We start from the raw sequence: 15,884 nt of genomic DNA, 5'->3' as shown, positions 1-15,884 counted from the left end.
GGAATATCTTTCCATTTTTTGGTGTCTTCTTCGATTTCTTTTATCAGTGTTTTATAGTTTTCATTATAGAGAACTTTCACTTCTTTGGTTAACTCCTAGGCATTTATTTGTGGCTACTGTAAATGGGATTACTTTTCAAATTTATTTTTTAGATGGTTCACTGTTTGCATATACAATTGCTACTGATTTTTTTTTTTTATTTTTATTTTTTAGGTGGAGTCTCACTGTTGTCGCCCTGGCTGGAGTTGCAGTGGCACGATCTTAGCTCACTGCTACCTCTGCCTCCTGGGTTCAAGCAATTTCCCTGCTTCAGCCACCTGAGTAGCTGAGATTACAGGTGCCCACCATCACGCCTGGGTAATTTTTGTATTTTTAGTAGGGGTAGAGTTTCACCATGTTGGCCAGGCTTGTCTCAAACTCCTGACCTTACGTGATCCACCTGCCTTGGCCTCCCAAAGTGATGGGATAACAGACGTGAGCCACTGCGCCCGGCCTGCTGATTTTTTGTATGTTGATTTTGTATCCTGCAATTTTACTGAATTTATTCATCAATTCTAATAGTTTCTTGGTGGAGTCTTTAGGTTTTTCCAAATACAAGATCATATCATCTGCAAACGAGGATAATTTGACTTCTTCCTTTCCAATTTAAATGCCCCTTATTTCCTTCTCTTGTTTGCTTGCTCTAGCTAGGACCTCCAGCATTATGTTGAATAACAGTGGTAACATGGGGCATCCTTGTCACGTTCCAGATCTTAGAGAAAAGGTTTTCAGTTTTTCCCCATTCAGTATATTAGCTGTGGGTCTGCCATATATGTCTTTTATTACGTTGAGGTATGTTCCTTCTATACCCATTTTAAAAGTGTTTTTATCATGAAGAGATGTTAGATTTTATCAAGTGCTTTTTCAGCATCAATTGAAATGATCATACGGTTTTTATCCTTTATTCTGCTGATATGATGTATCACATTGATTGATTTCCATATATTGAAACATCCTTGCATCCCAGGGATAAATCCCACTTGATCATGATGAATGATCTTTTTAATGTATTTTGAATTCAGTTTGCTAGTATTTCGTTGAGGACTTTTTGCATCAATATTCATCAGAGATATTGGCATGTAGTTTTATTTTTTTGATATGTCTTTGTCTGGTTTTGGTATCAGGGTAATACTTGCCTTGTAGAATGAGTTTGGAAGTATTTCTTCCTCCTCTATTTTCAGAATAGTTTGAGTAAGATTGGTATTAATCCTTCTTTAAATGTTTGGTAGAATTCAGCTGGGTCTCAGGCTTTTCATTACTGGGTGACTTTTTATTATGGCTTTGATCTTGTTACTTTATTTGGTCTGTTCAAGTTTTGGATTTTTTCATGGTTCAGTCTTGATAGGTTATATGCATCTTGAAATTTGTCCATTGCTTTTAGATTTTCTGATTTATTGGCATATAGTTGTTCACAGTAACCACTAATGATCCTTTGAATTTCTGTGTTATCAGCTGTAATGTCTCCTTTTTCACCTCTGATTTTATTTATTTGGGTCATCTCTCTTTTTTTCTTAGTCTGGCTAAAGGTTTGTCAATTTTGTTTAACTTTTCAAAAAACCAACCTTTTGTTTTATTGATTTTTTGTATTGTTTTCTTCATTTCAATTTATTTCTGCTCTGATCTTTATTATTTCTTTTTTCTATCAATATTAATTTTGGGTTTGGCTTGCTCTTGCTTTTCTACTTCTTTAAGATACATCATTAGATTGTTTATTTGAAGTTTTTCTTCTTTTTGATCTAGGTACTTATAGCTATACATTTCCCTCTTAGTACTGGTTTTGCTGTATCCTATAGATTTTAGTACATTGTGTTTCCATTATCATTGGTTTTAAGAAATTTTTCAATTTCCTCTTAATTTCTTTATTGACCCACTGGTCATTCAGAAGCATATTGTTTAATTTCCATGTATTTGTATAGTTTCCAAAATTCCTCTTGTTATTAATTTCTAGTTTTATTCCATTGTGGTCAGAGAAGATGCTTATTTCAGTTTTTGTTTGTTTGTTTGTTTACTGTTTTAAGACTTGTTTTGTAACCTAACATGTGGTTTATCTCTGAGAATAATCCATGTGCTGAGGAAAATAATGTGTATTCTGCAGTTGCTGGCTGAAATGTTCTGTAAATATCTATTAGTTGCATTTGGTCTATAGTGCAGATTAAATCCAATGTTTCTTTGTTGATTTTCTGTCTGGAAGATGTGTCCAATGCTAATAGTGGGATGTTGAAGTCTCCAGCTATTACTATACTGAAGTCTATCTCTCTATTTAGCTGTAATAGTGTTTGCTCTATATATTTGGGTGCTCCAGTGTTGGGTGTATATATATTTACAATTACTATATACTCTTACTGAACTAACCCCTTTATCATTATATTGTCACCTTCTTATAGTTTTTGTCTTGAAATCTATTTTGTCTGACAAAAGTATAGCTACTCCTGCTCCTTTTTGTTTTCATTGACATGAAATACCTTTTTCAATCCCTTTTCGGTCTATGTTTGTCTTTATAAGTGAAGTGTGTTTCTTGTAGGTAACAGATCATTGGGTCTAATTTTTTTTTAATCCATGCAGCCACTTTATGTCTTTTTATTGGAGAGCTTAGTCTATTTACATTCAGTGTTGTTATTGATAAGTAAGGACTTAGTCCTGCCATTTTGTTATTTGTTTTCTGGTTGTTTTGTGGTCTTCTCTTCCTTCTTTCCTTCCTGTTTTCCTTTAGTGAAGGTGATTTTCTCTGGTGATATGATTTAGTTTCTTACTTTTAACTTTTTGTGTATTTGTTGTATTGTTTTTGGCTTGAAGTTACCACGAAGCTTGCAAATACTATCTTATAACCCATTATTTTAAACTGATAAAAAACTTACACCATTTGAATAAGCAAACAAGCCAAAAGAAACCTAATAAAAACTCTACAACTTACCTTTGTCCCCCTGCTTTTTAACTTTTTGTTGTTTCTACTTGTATCTTATTATGCTATGTCTTGAAAGTTGTAGTTATTATTTGTGATTGGTTCATAGTTTAGTCTTTCTACTTAAGAGTAGTTTACACATCACAGTTAAAGCATTATAATATTTTGTGTTCTTCTGTCTACTTACTATCACCAGTGAGTTCTGTGCCTTCATATGATTTTTTCTTGTTCACGAACATCCTTTTTGTACTGATAGAAGTACTCCCTTTTAGCATTTCTTGTAGGCCATTTCTGGTGTTGATGAAATCCCTCAGTTTTTGTTTGTCTGGGAAAGTCTTTATTTCTCCTTCATGTTTGAAGGATATTTTTGCCAAACATACTATTTTAGGATAAAAGTTTTTTTTCCTTCACTTTAAACATGTCATGCCACTCTCTCCTGGCCCGTAAAGTTTCCACTGAAAAGTCTGCTGCCAGACTCCATTGTATGTTACTTTTTAATTTTCTCTTGCTGCTTTTAGGATCCTTTCTATATCCTTGACCTTTGGGAGTTTGATTATTAAATGTCTTGAACTAGTCTTCTTTGGGTTAAATATGCTTGGTATTCTATAACCTACTTGTACTTGGATACTGATATATCTTCCTCTAGGTCTGGGAAGTTCTCTGATATAATCCCTTTGAATAAATTCTCTATCCCCAATCTCTTTCTCTATGTCCTCTTTAAGGCCAATAACTCTTAGATTTGCCCCTTGAAGCTATATTCCAGATCTTTCAGGTATGTATCACTCATTTTATTCTTTTTTTCTTTTATCTCCTCAGACTGTGAATTTTCAAATAGCCTGTCTTCAAGCTCACTAATTCCTTCTTCTGCTTGATGAATTCTGCTATTAAAAGACTCTGATGCATTCTTCTGTATGCTAATTGCATTTTTCAGCTCCAGAATTTCTGCTTCTTTTGAATTATTTCAATCTCTTTGTTAAATTTATCTGATAGAAGTCTAAATTCCTTCTTTGTGTTATCTTGAATTTCTTTGAGTTTCCTCAAAACAGCTATTTTGAATTCTTTCTGAAAGGTTACACATCTCTGTTTCTCCAGGATTGGTTTCTGGTACCTTTAGTTCATTTGATGAGGTCATGTTTTCCTGGATGATGTTGATGCTTGTAGATGTTTGTCAGTGTCCAGGCATTGAAGAGTTAGGTATTTGGTGTAGTCTTCTCAGCCTGGGCTTGTTTGTACCTGTCCTTCTTGGGAAGGCTTTCCAGATATGTGAAAGGACTTGGGTATTGTGATCTAAGCTGTATCTGCTTTAGTGGTCACCCCAACCCCAGTAATGCTGTGGTTCTTGCAGACCCATAGAGGTACCTCCTTGGTGGTCTAGAACAAGATCCAGAAGAATTCTCTGGGAAACCAGGCAAAGACTCTTGTTCTCTTCCCTTAGTTTCTTCCAAACAAATGGGATCTTTCTCTATTCTGAGCTACCTGGAAGTGGTGTGACATAAGTACCCTTGTGGTCACCACCATTAGGACTGTGCTTGGTCAAATCTGAAGCCAGCACCAAATTAGGTCTCACCTAAGGTTTGCTGTAACCACTCCCTGGCTATTACCTGTGTTCACTCAAGGCCCTGAGGCTCCACAATCAGCAGGTGGCAAAGCCAGCCTGGCCTGTGTCCTTCTCTTCAGGATGGTGGGTTCCTCCAGACTCTGGGTGTGTCCAGAGGTGCCATCCCGGAGCCAGGGACCAGAGTAAAAAAACCTTAGATGTTCACCTGCTGTTCCATTGTACTGTGGCTGAACTGGCACTCAAACCACAAAACATAGTCCTTCCTGTCAGGCCTCTGAGCCCAAGCTAAGCCATCGTATCCCCTGTGACCTGCATGTATGTAAGTCCAGATGGCCCAAAGCAAGTGAAGAATCACAAAAGAAGTGAAAATGGCCAGTTCCTGCCTTAACTGATGACATTCCACCACAAAAGAAGTGAAAATGGCTGGTCCCTGCCTTAACTGATGATATTACCTTGTGAAATTCCTTCTCTTGGCTCATCCTGGCTCAAAAGCTCCCCAACTGAGCACCTGGTGACCCCCACCCCTGTCAGCCAGAGAACAATCCCCTTTAATTGTAATTTTCCACTACCTACCCAAATCTTATCAAATGGCCCCACCCCTATCTCCCTTCGCTGACTCTCTTTTCGGACTCAGCCTGCCTGCACCCAGGTGAAATAAGCAGCCTTGTTGCTCACACAAAGCCTGTTTGGTGGTCTCTTCACACGGACGCATGTGACAATTGGTGCTGAAGATCCAGGACAAGAAGACTCCTTTGGGAGACCAGTCCCCTGTCCTCGCCCTCACTCCGTGAGGAGATCCACCCACAACCTTGGGTCCTCAGACCAACTAGCCCAAGGAACATCTCACCAATTTCTTTTTCTTTTTTGGGGGGCGGGGGCGGGGATGGAGTTTCGCTCTTTTTGCCCAGGCTGGAGTGCAATGGCACGACCTCAGCTCACTGCAAGCTCCACCTCCCAGGTTCAAGCGATTCTCCTATCTCAGCCTCCCAAGTAGCTGGGATTACAGGCACCTGCCACCACGCCAGGCTAATTTTTTTGTATTTTTAGTAGAGACGGGGTTTCACCATGTTGGCCAGGATGGTCTCGATCTCTTGCTCATGATCTGCCTGCCTTGGCCTCCCAAAGTGCTGGGATTACAGGCGTGAGCCACCGCACCTAGCCAATATCTCACCAATTTCAAATCAGGTAAGCAGTCTTTTCACTCTCTTCTCCAGCCTCTTTTGCTACCCTTCAATCTCCCTTTCTTGCTACCCTTCAATCTCCCCATCCTTCCAATTCCAGTTCTTTTTCCTCTCTAGTAGAGACAAAGGAGACACATTTTATCTGTGGACCTAAAACTCCGGCGCCAGTCACGGACTCAGGAAGACAGCCTTCCCTTGGTGTCTGACCACCGCAGGGATGCCTGCCTTGGTCATTCACCCACATTCTCTTGGTGGCAAGTCAACTGCAGGGACACCTGCTTTGGCTGGTCACCCACATTGCAGCCCTGGGCTGCTCACCCACCCCCTTCTCCGTGTCTCCACCTTTCTCTTTAAACTTACCTCCTTCACTATGGGCAACCTTCCACCCTCCATTCCCCCTTCTTCTCCCTTAGCCTGTGTTCTTAAAAACCTAAAACCTCTTCAACTCACACCTGACCTAAAACCTAAACACCTTATTTTCTTCTGCAACACCGCCTGGCACCAATACAAACTTGATAATGACTCTAAATGGCCAGAAAACGGCACTTTTGATTTCTCCATCCTACAAGACCTTGATAATTTTTGTTGAAAAATGGGCAAACGGTCTAAGGTGCCTTACATCCGGGCATTTTTCATACTTCGTCCCCTCCCTAGTCTCTGTTCTCAATGCAATTCCTCTCAAATCCTCCTTTCCCTCTCGTCTGTCCCTTCAGTCCCAACCCCAAGCGTAGATGAGTCTTTCCAATCTTCCTTTTCTACAGACCCATCTGATCTCTCCCCTCCTCCCCAGGCTGTTCGTCGCCAGGCCGACGAACAGGTCCCAATTTTTCCTCAGTCTCCGCTTCTCTACTCTATAATCCTTCTATCACCTCCCCTCCTCACACCTGGTCCAGTTTACAGTTTGGTTCGTGACTAGCTCTTTCCTACCTGTCCAATAATTTCCTCTTAGAGAGGTGGCTGGAGCTGAAGGCACAGTCAGGATACATGTGCCTTTTTCCCTATCAGACCTCTCTCAGATCAGTCAGGGTTCAGGCTCTTTCTCATCAGACCCCACTAAATATATACAGGAATTCAGATATCTAACTCTGTCCTACAATTTAACCTGGAGTGACTTAAACGTTATCCTAACTTCTAACCTCTCCCTAGATGAACCAGCAAGAGTTTTTTCTCTAGCCCAATCTCATGCTGACAACCGCCAGCTCCATGAGCCAGAGCTCCAGGAAGGCATTAGAGCAGTTCCCCGAGAGGATCCCCAATGGAACTATCAGGTAGATTCCCTGGGTATAGTTAGGTGAGATTACATGATTTCCTGCCTAGCTTTGAAGGGCTTAAAAAGGCAGCTTACAAAGCTGTTAATTATGACAAGCTTAAAGAAACTACCCAAGGAAAAGAAGAAAACCCAGGCCAGTTCATGGCCCGCTTAGCAGCAACCCTTAGATGCTTTACCGCCCTAGACCCAGAGGGGCCAGAGGCCGCCTTATTCTTAATATGCATTTTATCACCCAATCCGCTCCTGACATTAGGAAAAAACTCCAGAAGTTGGATTCCGGCCCTTAAACCCTACAACAGGACTTAACTAACCTCGCCTTCAAGGTGTACACTTATAATAGTGAAGAGGCAGACAAACAACAACGCATCTATGAGTCACAGCTACTTGCCTCCAATGTAAGATGACCCACAACCACGTCTCCAGCATACAAAAACTTCAGAACACCCAAGCCACGGCTCCTAGGGGCTCCTTCAAAACCTCCTCGTGGACCTTGCTTCAAATGCCAAAAGCCTGGCCACTGGGCCTTGGAATACCCGCAGCCCAGGATTCCTCCTAAGCCATGCCCTGTCTGTACGGGCCTCCACTGGAGGTCGGACTGTCTGACTCACACCGCTGCTGCTCCTAAAGCCCCTGGAGCCCAAACCCAATGTTCCTTGGCCAACTCCTTCCCAGATCACCTCAGCTTAGCAGCTGAAGACTGACGCTGCCTGCTCGCCTCGGAAGCCCCCTGGACCATCATGGATGCTGAGCTTCGGGTAACTCTTACAGTGGAGAGGGTAAGTCCGTCCCCCATTTAATCGATACAGGGGCTAGCCACTCCACATTACCTTCTTTTCAAGGGCCTGTTTCCCTTGCCCCTGTAACTGTTGTGGGTATTGACGGCCAAGCTTCAAAACCCCTTAAAACTCCCCCACCCTGGTGCCAATTTGGACATTCTTTTTGCACTCTTTTTGAGTTATCCCCACCTGCCCAGTTCCCTTATTAGGCCGAGACATTTTAACCAAATTATCTGCTTCCCTGACTATTCCTGGACTACAGCCACATCTCACTGCTGCCCTTTTTCCTAACCCAAAGCCTCCTTTGCATCTTCCTCTCGTATACCCCCACCTTAACCCACCAGTATGGGACACCTCTACTCCCTCCCTGGCAACTGATCACATGCTCATTACTATCCCATTAAAACCTAATCACCCTTACCCCACTCAACGCCAATATCCTATCCTGCAGCAGGCTTTAAAAGGATTAAAGACTGTTATCACTCGCCTGCTACAGCATGGGCTTCTAAAACCTATAAACTCTCCTTACAATTCCCCCATTTTACCTGTCCAAAAATCGGATAAGTCTTACAGGTTAGTTCGGGATCTGCACCTTATCAACCAAATTGTTTTGCCTATCCACCCTACAGTGCCCAACCCGTACACTCTTTTGTCCTCAATACCTTCCTCTACAACTCACTATTCCATTTTGTTCTTAAAGATGCTTTTTTTCACTATTCCCCTGCATCCCTCTTCCCAGCCTCTCTTTGCTTTTACCTGGACTGACCCTGACACCCATCAGTCTCAGCAGCTTACCTGGGATGTGATGCCTCAAGGTTTCAGGGATAGCCCTCATTACTTCAGCCAAGCTCTTTCTCATGATTTCCTTTCTTTCCACCCCTCTGCTTCTCACCTTATTCAATATATTGATGACCTTCTACTTTGTAGCCCCTCCTTTGAATCTTCTCAACAAGACACCCTCCTGCTCCTTCAACATTTATTCTCCAAAGGATATTGGGTATCCCCCTCCAAAGCTCAAATTTCTTCTCCATCTGTTACCTACCTTGGCATAATTCTTCGTAAAAACACACATGCTCTCCCTGACGATCGTGTCCGACTGATCTCTCAAATCCCAACACCTTCTACAAAACAACAACTCCTTTCCTTCATTAGCATGGTTGGATACTTTCACCTCTGGACACTTGGTTTTGCCATCCTAACAAAACCATTATATAAACTCACAAAAGAAAACCTAGCTGACCCCATAGATCCTAAATCCTTTCCCCACTCCTCTTTCTATTCCTTGAAGACAGCTTTAGAGACTGCCACCATGCTAGCTCTCCCTGACTCATCCCAACCCTTTTCATTACACACAGCCAAAGTGCAGGGCTGTGCAGTCAGAATTCTTACACGAGGACCAGGACCACGCCCTGTAGCCTTTTTGTCCAAACAACTTGACTTTACTGTTTTAGGCTGGCCATCGTGTCTCTGTGCAGCAGCTGCCACCACCCTAATACTTCTAGAGGCCCTCAAAAATCACAAACTGTGCTCAACTCACTCTCTACAGCTCTCATAACTTCCAAAATCGATTTTCTTCCTCACACCTGATGCATATACTTTCTGCTCCCCGGCTCCTTCAGCTATACTCACTCTTTGTTGAGTCTCCCACACTTACCATTGTTCCTGGCCCAGACTTCAATCCAGCCTCCCACATTATTCCAGATACCACACCTGACTCTCATGACTGTATCTCTCTGTGATCGACCTGACATTCACCCTATTTCCCCATATTTCCTTCTTAACTATTCCTCACCCTGATCACATTTGGTTTATTGATGGTAGTTCCACCACGCCTAATCACCACTCATCAGCAAAGGCAGGCTATGCTATAGTATCTTCCACATCTGTCTTTGAGGCCACCACTCTGCCCGCCTCCACTACCTCTCAGCAAGCCCAACTCATTGCCTTAACTCGGGCCCTCACTCTTGCAAAGGCACTACGTGTCAATATTTACACTGACTCTAAATATGCCTTCCATATCCTGCACAATCATGCTGTTATATGGGCAGAAAGAGGTTTCCTCACTACACAAGGGTCCTCTATCATTAATGCTTCTTTAACAAAAACTCTTCTCAAGGCCGCTTTACTTCCAAAGGAAGCTGGAGTCATTGACTGCAAGAGCCATCAAAAGGCATCAGATCCCATTGCTCTAGGCAACGTTTATGCTGATAAGGTGGCTAAAGAAGCAGCTAGCATTCCAACTTCTGAACCTCATGGCCAGTTTTTCTCCTTCTCATCGGTCACTCCCACCTACTCCCCTGCTGAAACTACCACTTATCAATCTCTTCCCACACAAGCAAATGGTTCTTGGACCAAGGAAAATATTTCCTTCCAGCCTCACAGGCCCATTCTATTCTGTCGTCATTTCATAACCTCTTCCATGTAGGTTACAAGCCGCTAGCCCATCTCTTAGAACCTCTCATTTCCTTCCCATCGTGGAAATCTATCCTCAAGGAAATCACTTCTCAGTGTTCCATCTGCTATTCTACTACCCCTCAGGGATTGTTCAGGCCCCCTCCCTTTCCTACACATCAAGTTCGGGGATTTGCCCCTGCCCAGGACTGGCAAATTGACTTTACTCACATATCCCGAGTCAGAAAACTAAAATACCTCTTGGTCTGGGTAGACACTTTCACTGGATGGGTAGAGACCTTTCCCACAGGGTTTGAGAAGGCCATCACAGTCATTTCTTCCCTTCTGTCAGACATAATTCCTCAGTTTGGCCTTCCCACCTCTATATGGTCTGATAATGGACAGGCCTTTACTAGTCAAATCACCCAAGCAGTTTCTCAGGCTCTTGGTATTCAGTGGAATCCTCATATCACTTACCATCCTCAATCTTCAGGAAAGGTAGAACGGATTAATAGTCTTAATTTTAAAGACACACCTCACCAAGCTCAGCCTCCAACTTAAAAAGGACTGGACAGTACTTTTGCCTCTTGTCCTTCTTAGAATTAGAACCCATCCTTGAGATGCTACAGGGTACAATCCATTTGAACTTTTATATGGACGCACTTTCTTGCTCGGTCCCAACCTCATCCCAGACACCAGCCCTCCAGGCGACTATCTTTCAGTCCTCCTGAAGGCTAGACAGGAAATTCACCAGGCTACTAATCTTTTCTTGCCTACTCCAGATTCTCAGCCATATGAAGACACCCTAGCTGGACGATCAGTTCTTGTTAAGAATCTGACCCCTCAAACTCTACAACCTTAATGGATCAGACCCTACTTAGTCATCTATAGTACCCCAACTGCCATCTGCCTGCAGGATCCTCCCCACTGGGTTCACCATTCCAGGATAAAGCTGTGTCCGTCGGACAGCCAGCCTAATCTCTCCTCTTCCTCCTGGAAGTTGCAAGTATTCTCCCCTACTTCCCTTAAACTCACTCGCATTTCTGAAGAACAGTAATAACCCTTATGAGCCTAATACATCCCTTCATTCTATTAGGTCTGTTCATCCTTACCCTACTTTTTGCAACAGGGCTTTACGAAGTGACCCCCACTACTTGGACTGAGCCCCAAAAACTAGTCATCCCTACTATCTTCTGTCTAGTCACACTCCTATTCACCATTCTCAACTACTCATAAATGCCTTACTCTTGTTTACACTGCCGGTTTACAGTTTCTTCAAGCCATCATAGCTGATATCTCTTGGTGCTATCCCTAAACTGCCACTCTTAACTCCCTCTTAGAGTGGATAGATGATCTTTGCTGGCAGGGGACCCTCCAATACTTTCACCCTGATGAAGTTCTATTCTTTACTTTTATATTCACTTGTGTTCTCATTCCCACTCTTATGCCACCCTCTACCTCTCCCCAGCTATCTCTAACACACTATCAATCTTACCCACTCTCTCCTAGCCATTTCTAATCACTCCTTAGCGAACAATTGCTGGCTTTGCATTTCCCTTTCTTCCAGCGCCTACACAGCTGTCCCCGCCTTACATACAGACTGGGCAACATCTCCTGTCTCCCTACACCTCCAAGCTTCCTTTAACAGCCCTCATCTTTACCCTCCTGAAGAACTCATTTACTTTCTAGGCAGGTCCAGCAAGACCTCCCCAGACATTTCACATCAGCAAGCTGCGGCCCTCCTCCGCACTTACTTAACAAACCTTCCTCCTTATATCAACTCTACTCCCCCCATATTTGGACCCCTCACAACACAAACTACTATTCCTGTGGCCGCTCCTTTATGCATCTCTCGGCAAAGACCCACTGGAATTCCCCTGGGTAACCTTTCACCTTCTCGATGTTCCTTCACTCTTCATCTCCAAAGCCCAACTACATATATCACTGAAACAACTGGAGCCTTCCAGCTCCGCATTACAGATAAGCCCTCTATCAGTACTGGCAAACTTAAAAACATTAGCAGTAATTATTGCTCAGGAAGATACTTACTCTGTATTTCACTCCATCCTTGGCTACCTTCCCCTCGCTCGTCAGACTCTCCTCCCAGGCCCTCTTCTTGTTTCCTTATACCCAGCCCCGTAAATAACAGTGAAAGGTTGCTCGTAGACACTCAACGTTTTCTCATACATCATGAAAAGAGAACCTCCCCCTCTACACAGTTACCCCATCAGTCCCCATGACAACCTCTGATGGTTGCCGCCCTAGCTGGATCCCTAGGAGTCTGGGTACATGACACCCCTTTCAGCACTCCTTCTCACCTTTTTACTTTGCATCTCTGGTTTTGCCTTGTACAAGGTTTCTTCTTCCTCTGTGGATCCTCTACCTATGTGTGTCTACTTGCTAATTGGACAGGCACATGCACACTAGTTTTCCTTACTCTCAAAATTCTTTTTGCAAATGGGACTGAAGAGCTCCCTGTTCCCCTCATGACACCAACAGGACAAAAAAGAGTTATTCCACTAATTCCCTTGCTTGTTGGTTTAGGACTTTCTGCCTCCACTATTGCTCTCAGTACTAGAATAGCAGGCATTTCAACCTCTGTCACGACCTTCCGTAGCCTCTGTAATGACTTCTCTGCTAGCATCACAGACATATCACAAACGTTATCAGTCCTCCAGACCCACGTTGACTCTTTAGCTGCGGTTGTCCTCCAAAACCGCCAAGGCCTTGACTTACTCACTGCTGAAAAAGGAGGACTCTGTATATTTTTAAATGAAGAGTGTTGTTTTTACCTAACTCAGTCTGGCCTGGTATATGACAACATAAAAAAAACTCAAGGATAGAGCCCAAAAACTCGCCAACCAAGCAAGTAATTACGCTGAACCCCCTTGGGCACTCTCTAATTGGATGTCCTGGGTCCTCCCAATTCTTAGTCCTTTAATACCTATTTTCTCCTTCTTTTATTCAGACTGTGTATCTCCGTTTAGTTTCTCAATTCATCCAAAACTGTATCCAGGACATCACCAATCATTCTATACAACAAATGCTCCTTCTAACAACCCCACAATATCACCCCTTACCACAAAATCCTCCTTCAACTTCACCTCTCCCACTCTAGGTTCCCACGCCACCCCTAATCTCGCTCAAAGCAGCCCTGAGAAACATCACCCATTATCTCTCCATGCCACCCCCCAAAAAATTTTTGCTGCTCCAACACTTCAATACTATTTTATGTTATTTTTCTTATTAATATAAGAAGGCAGGAATGTCAGGCCTCTGAGCCCAAGCTAAGCCATCGTATCCCCTGTGACCTGCAGGTATGTTCGGATGGCCCGAAGCAAGTGAAGAATCACAAAAGAATTGAAAATGGCCAGTTCCTGCCTTAACTGATGACATTCCACCACAAAAGAAGTGAAAATGGCTGGTCCCTGCCTTTACTGATGACATTACCATGTGAAATTCCTTCTCTTGGCCAATCGTGGCTCAAAAGCTCCCCCACTGAGCACGTTGTGACCCCCACCCCTGCCAGCCAGGGAACAACCCCCTTTGATTGTAATTTTCCACTACCTACCCAAATCTTATAAAACCTCCCCACCCCTATCTCTCTTCATTGACTCTCTTTTTGGACTCAGCCCACCTGCACCCAAGTAAAATAAAAAGCCTTTTTGCTCACACACAGTCTGTTTGGTGGTCTCTTCACACGGACACACGTGACACTTCCCACTCTTCCTGCCCCTTTCCAAAGGCAGAGGAGCCTCCCATGGTCACCACTACCACAGGCCCATGAGGAGTACTGCTAGACTACCACTTAAGGCCCAAGGCCTCTCCAGTCAGCTTGTGGTGAATGCTGCCTGGCTTGGGACTCACCCTTCAGGGCAGTGCACTCTCCAATGGCCCTGGGCAGGTCTAGAAAAGCCATCCAAGAGCCAAGTCCTGGAATTGAGGACCCCAAGAGGCCACTTGGTGCTCTAGACCCTGTGGCTGAGCTGGTACCTAAGGTGCAAGACAAAGTCCCCTTTGTTTTTACTTCCACTTTTCTCAAGTGGAAGGCATCTTGTCCCATAGCCACCATAGCTGGGAATGTCCTGAGACTCACCTTAAGCCAGCAAGTTTCAGAGTCTCACCCAAGGTTCTCAATGTAGTACATGGGTATCACTGCTGGTTATTCAGGGCCCCCAGGGCTCTTCAGTTAGCAGGCAATGAATCCTGTCAGGACTAGTTCCTTCCCTTCAAAGGCAGCAGGTTCCTTTCTGGCCCAAGGTGTGTCAAGAAATGTAGTACAGGGAGCTAGGACCTGGAAAGGGGGCTTCACGACTCTGACTGGTGCCCTATCCTGGTGTGGGTGAGCTGGTATCCAAGATACAAGACAAACTCATCCCCACTCTTCCCTCTCCTCTCCTCAAGCAAAGGGATGGGACCTCTTTTGGAGTTGTAAACTGAACTGCCTGGGGTTAAGGGAAGGGTGATGCCATCACTCCCTCAGCTACCCTAGCTGGTGTCTCAGTAGGTCACATGTCTCCCCACAGTCCACTGTCTCTGGGCCCAGTTCAGCATTGGGACTTGCCTAGGAGATGCAGTCCTTGCAGCCTAGACTGCCTTTCGAGTTTATTTAAGGCCCCAGAGCACTTTAGCCCACAGATGTGAGGCTTGCTGGAACTCAAGTTTGGACTGCTGGGACTGGTAATTCCTCTTTGGCTAGGGCCAATTTAAATGCTCCCTCTATGGGGAGGTGTCAGCTGAGTTTGGTCTGGTTTTGTTTTCTGTTATAATAGGGCAGCCCTGAGTTTAATGCCTCAGAAATGCTGCAATTTATGTTTTCCCAATGCACCAAAATGCTTTCCACACCATGCTATGACTGCAGGGCGACTGGAGAGGTGTGGACTGGTGAGTCAAGACTTTTTCCTACTTCCTCAGTGCCTCTTTTAGCAATATGAAGTTAAAACCAGGCATTATGAGTGCTCACCTGATTTTTGGTTCTTATGTGGGTACTGCTTTTGTGTGTAGATGGTTCTTAGATTGGTGTCCTCATGTGAGGAAGTAGGGAACAAATGGTGTAGCCTTCTATTCTGCCATCTTGTTCTGCCTCCTTCCTCAATCTTTCTTTTTGGATAAGAGAAACTGAAGTCCTGGCCAGGATGCTGTATTCCAGAGAATCTTGGGGTATGGAGTTACCAGAGCAAATCACAAATAGGGCATAGAGTAGTGCTAGAGGCAGAGCTGGAAGGATAGTCAAATCTGAGTAACCAATCCCCAAAAGATAAGGCAATGTCTAGCTACAAACACATATAGGGACTAATACAAGAAGTGGTCTCAGGGAAGTGGGGAGCAGAGCAAAGCTTGGATCTGTTCTTAAAATTCAAAGCAGGCAGCTAGCAGTTTTAGGAATTTTATTCCTGCTGTTTTAGGTTTGTTTTGGTGAGGAATGGGGTTAAAAAGAAAGGAGAAGGAAAATGTTCTAAGTGTTTAAAGATTTAGCAGGGAACAGAAATACGATTTCAAACATCATTTTTATCTAAAATTTTTGATTCCAAAAATTCTGACTTTCTCCCTCAGTTCCAGGTCCATATATTTAACTGTTTATCAGAATTCTTTATCTAAATGTCCTAGAAGTATCTCAAACTTAAATTTATCTTCCTCCTAAATTCATTTATCCTCTTTTGTTCCCTAATGAATGGCAACATCATTATCAAAACCATCAATGCCATTCTAGCTAGACATTTTGGAATTCAGTTTTACGTCGTCTTCTTCACTCCTCACTCATCCAATACAC

The 15,884-nt window shown here is 43.5% G+C and overlaps 1 protein-coding gene and 1 long non-coding RNA gene across 8 annotated transcripts in view; one reads left to right on the top strand and one right to left on the bottom strand.

The window, feature by feature from the left end:
- Window positions 1–15,884, bottom strand: part of ZSWIM5 (zinc finger SWIM-type containing 5) — a 193,239-nt gene that overhangs the window by 52,571 nt on the left and 124,784 nt on the right. The gene's annotated exons all lie outside the window — the stretch shown is intronic.
- Window positions 5,542–13,788, top strand: LOC135965815 (uncharacterized). 2 transcript variants are annotated; one of them, XR_010578930.2, is made up of 4 exons: window positions 5,542–5,681; window positions 6,824–6,945; window positions 7,201–7,723; window positions 13,432–13,788. It is a non-coding gene; the product is annotated as an uncharacterized lncRNA (long non-coding RNA). The 2 variants fall into 2 exon arrangements; XR_012420926.1 differs by lacking the exon at window positions 6,824–6,945 and having other exon boundaries at window positions 7,620–7,723; window positions 13,432–13,568.

The sequence above is a fragment of the Macaca fascicularis genome, chromosome 1 (genome assembly GCF_037993035.2).
Source record: "Macaca fascicularis isolate 582-1 chromosome 1, T2T-MFA8v1.1".
Classification (NCBI taxonomy): Eukaryota; Metazoa; Chordata; class Mammalia; order Primates; family Cercopithecidae; genus Macaca; species Macaca fascicularis.
Note: the sequence above shows the minus strand (reverse complement) of the source record. Positions and strands in the feature narration are given on the sequence as shown.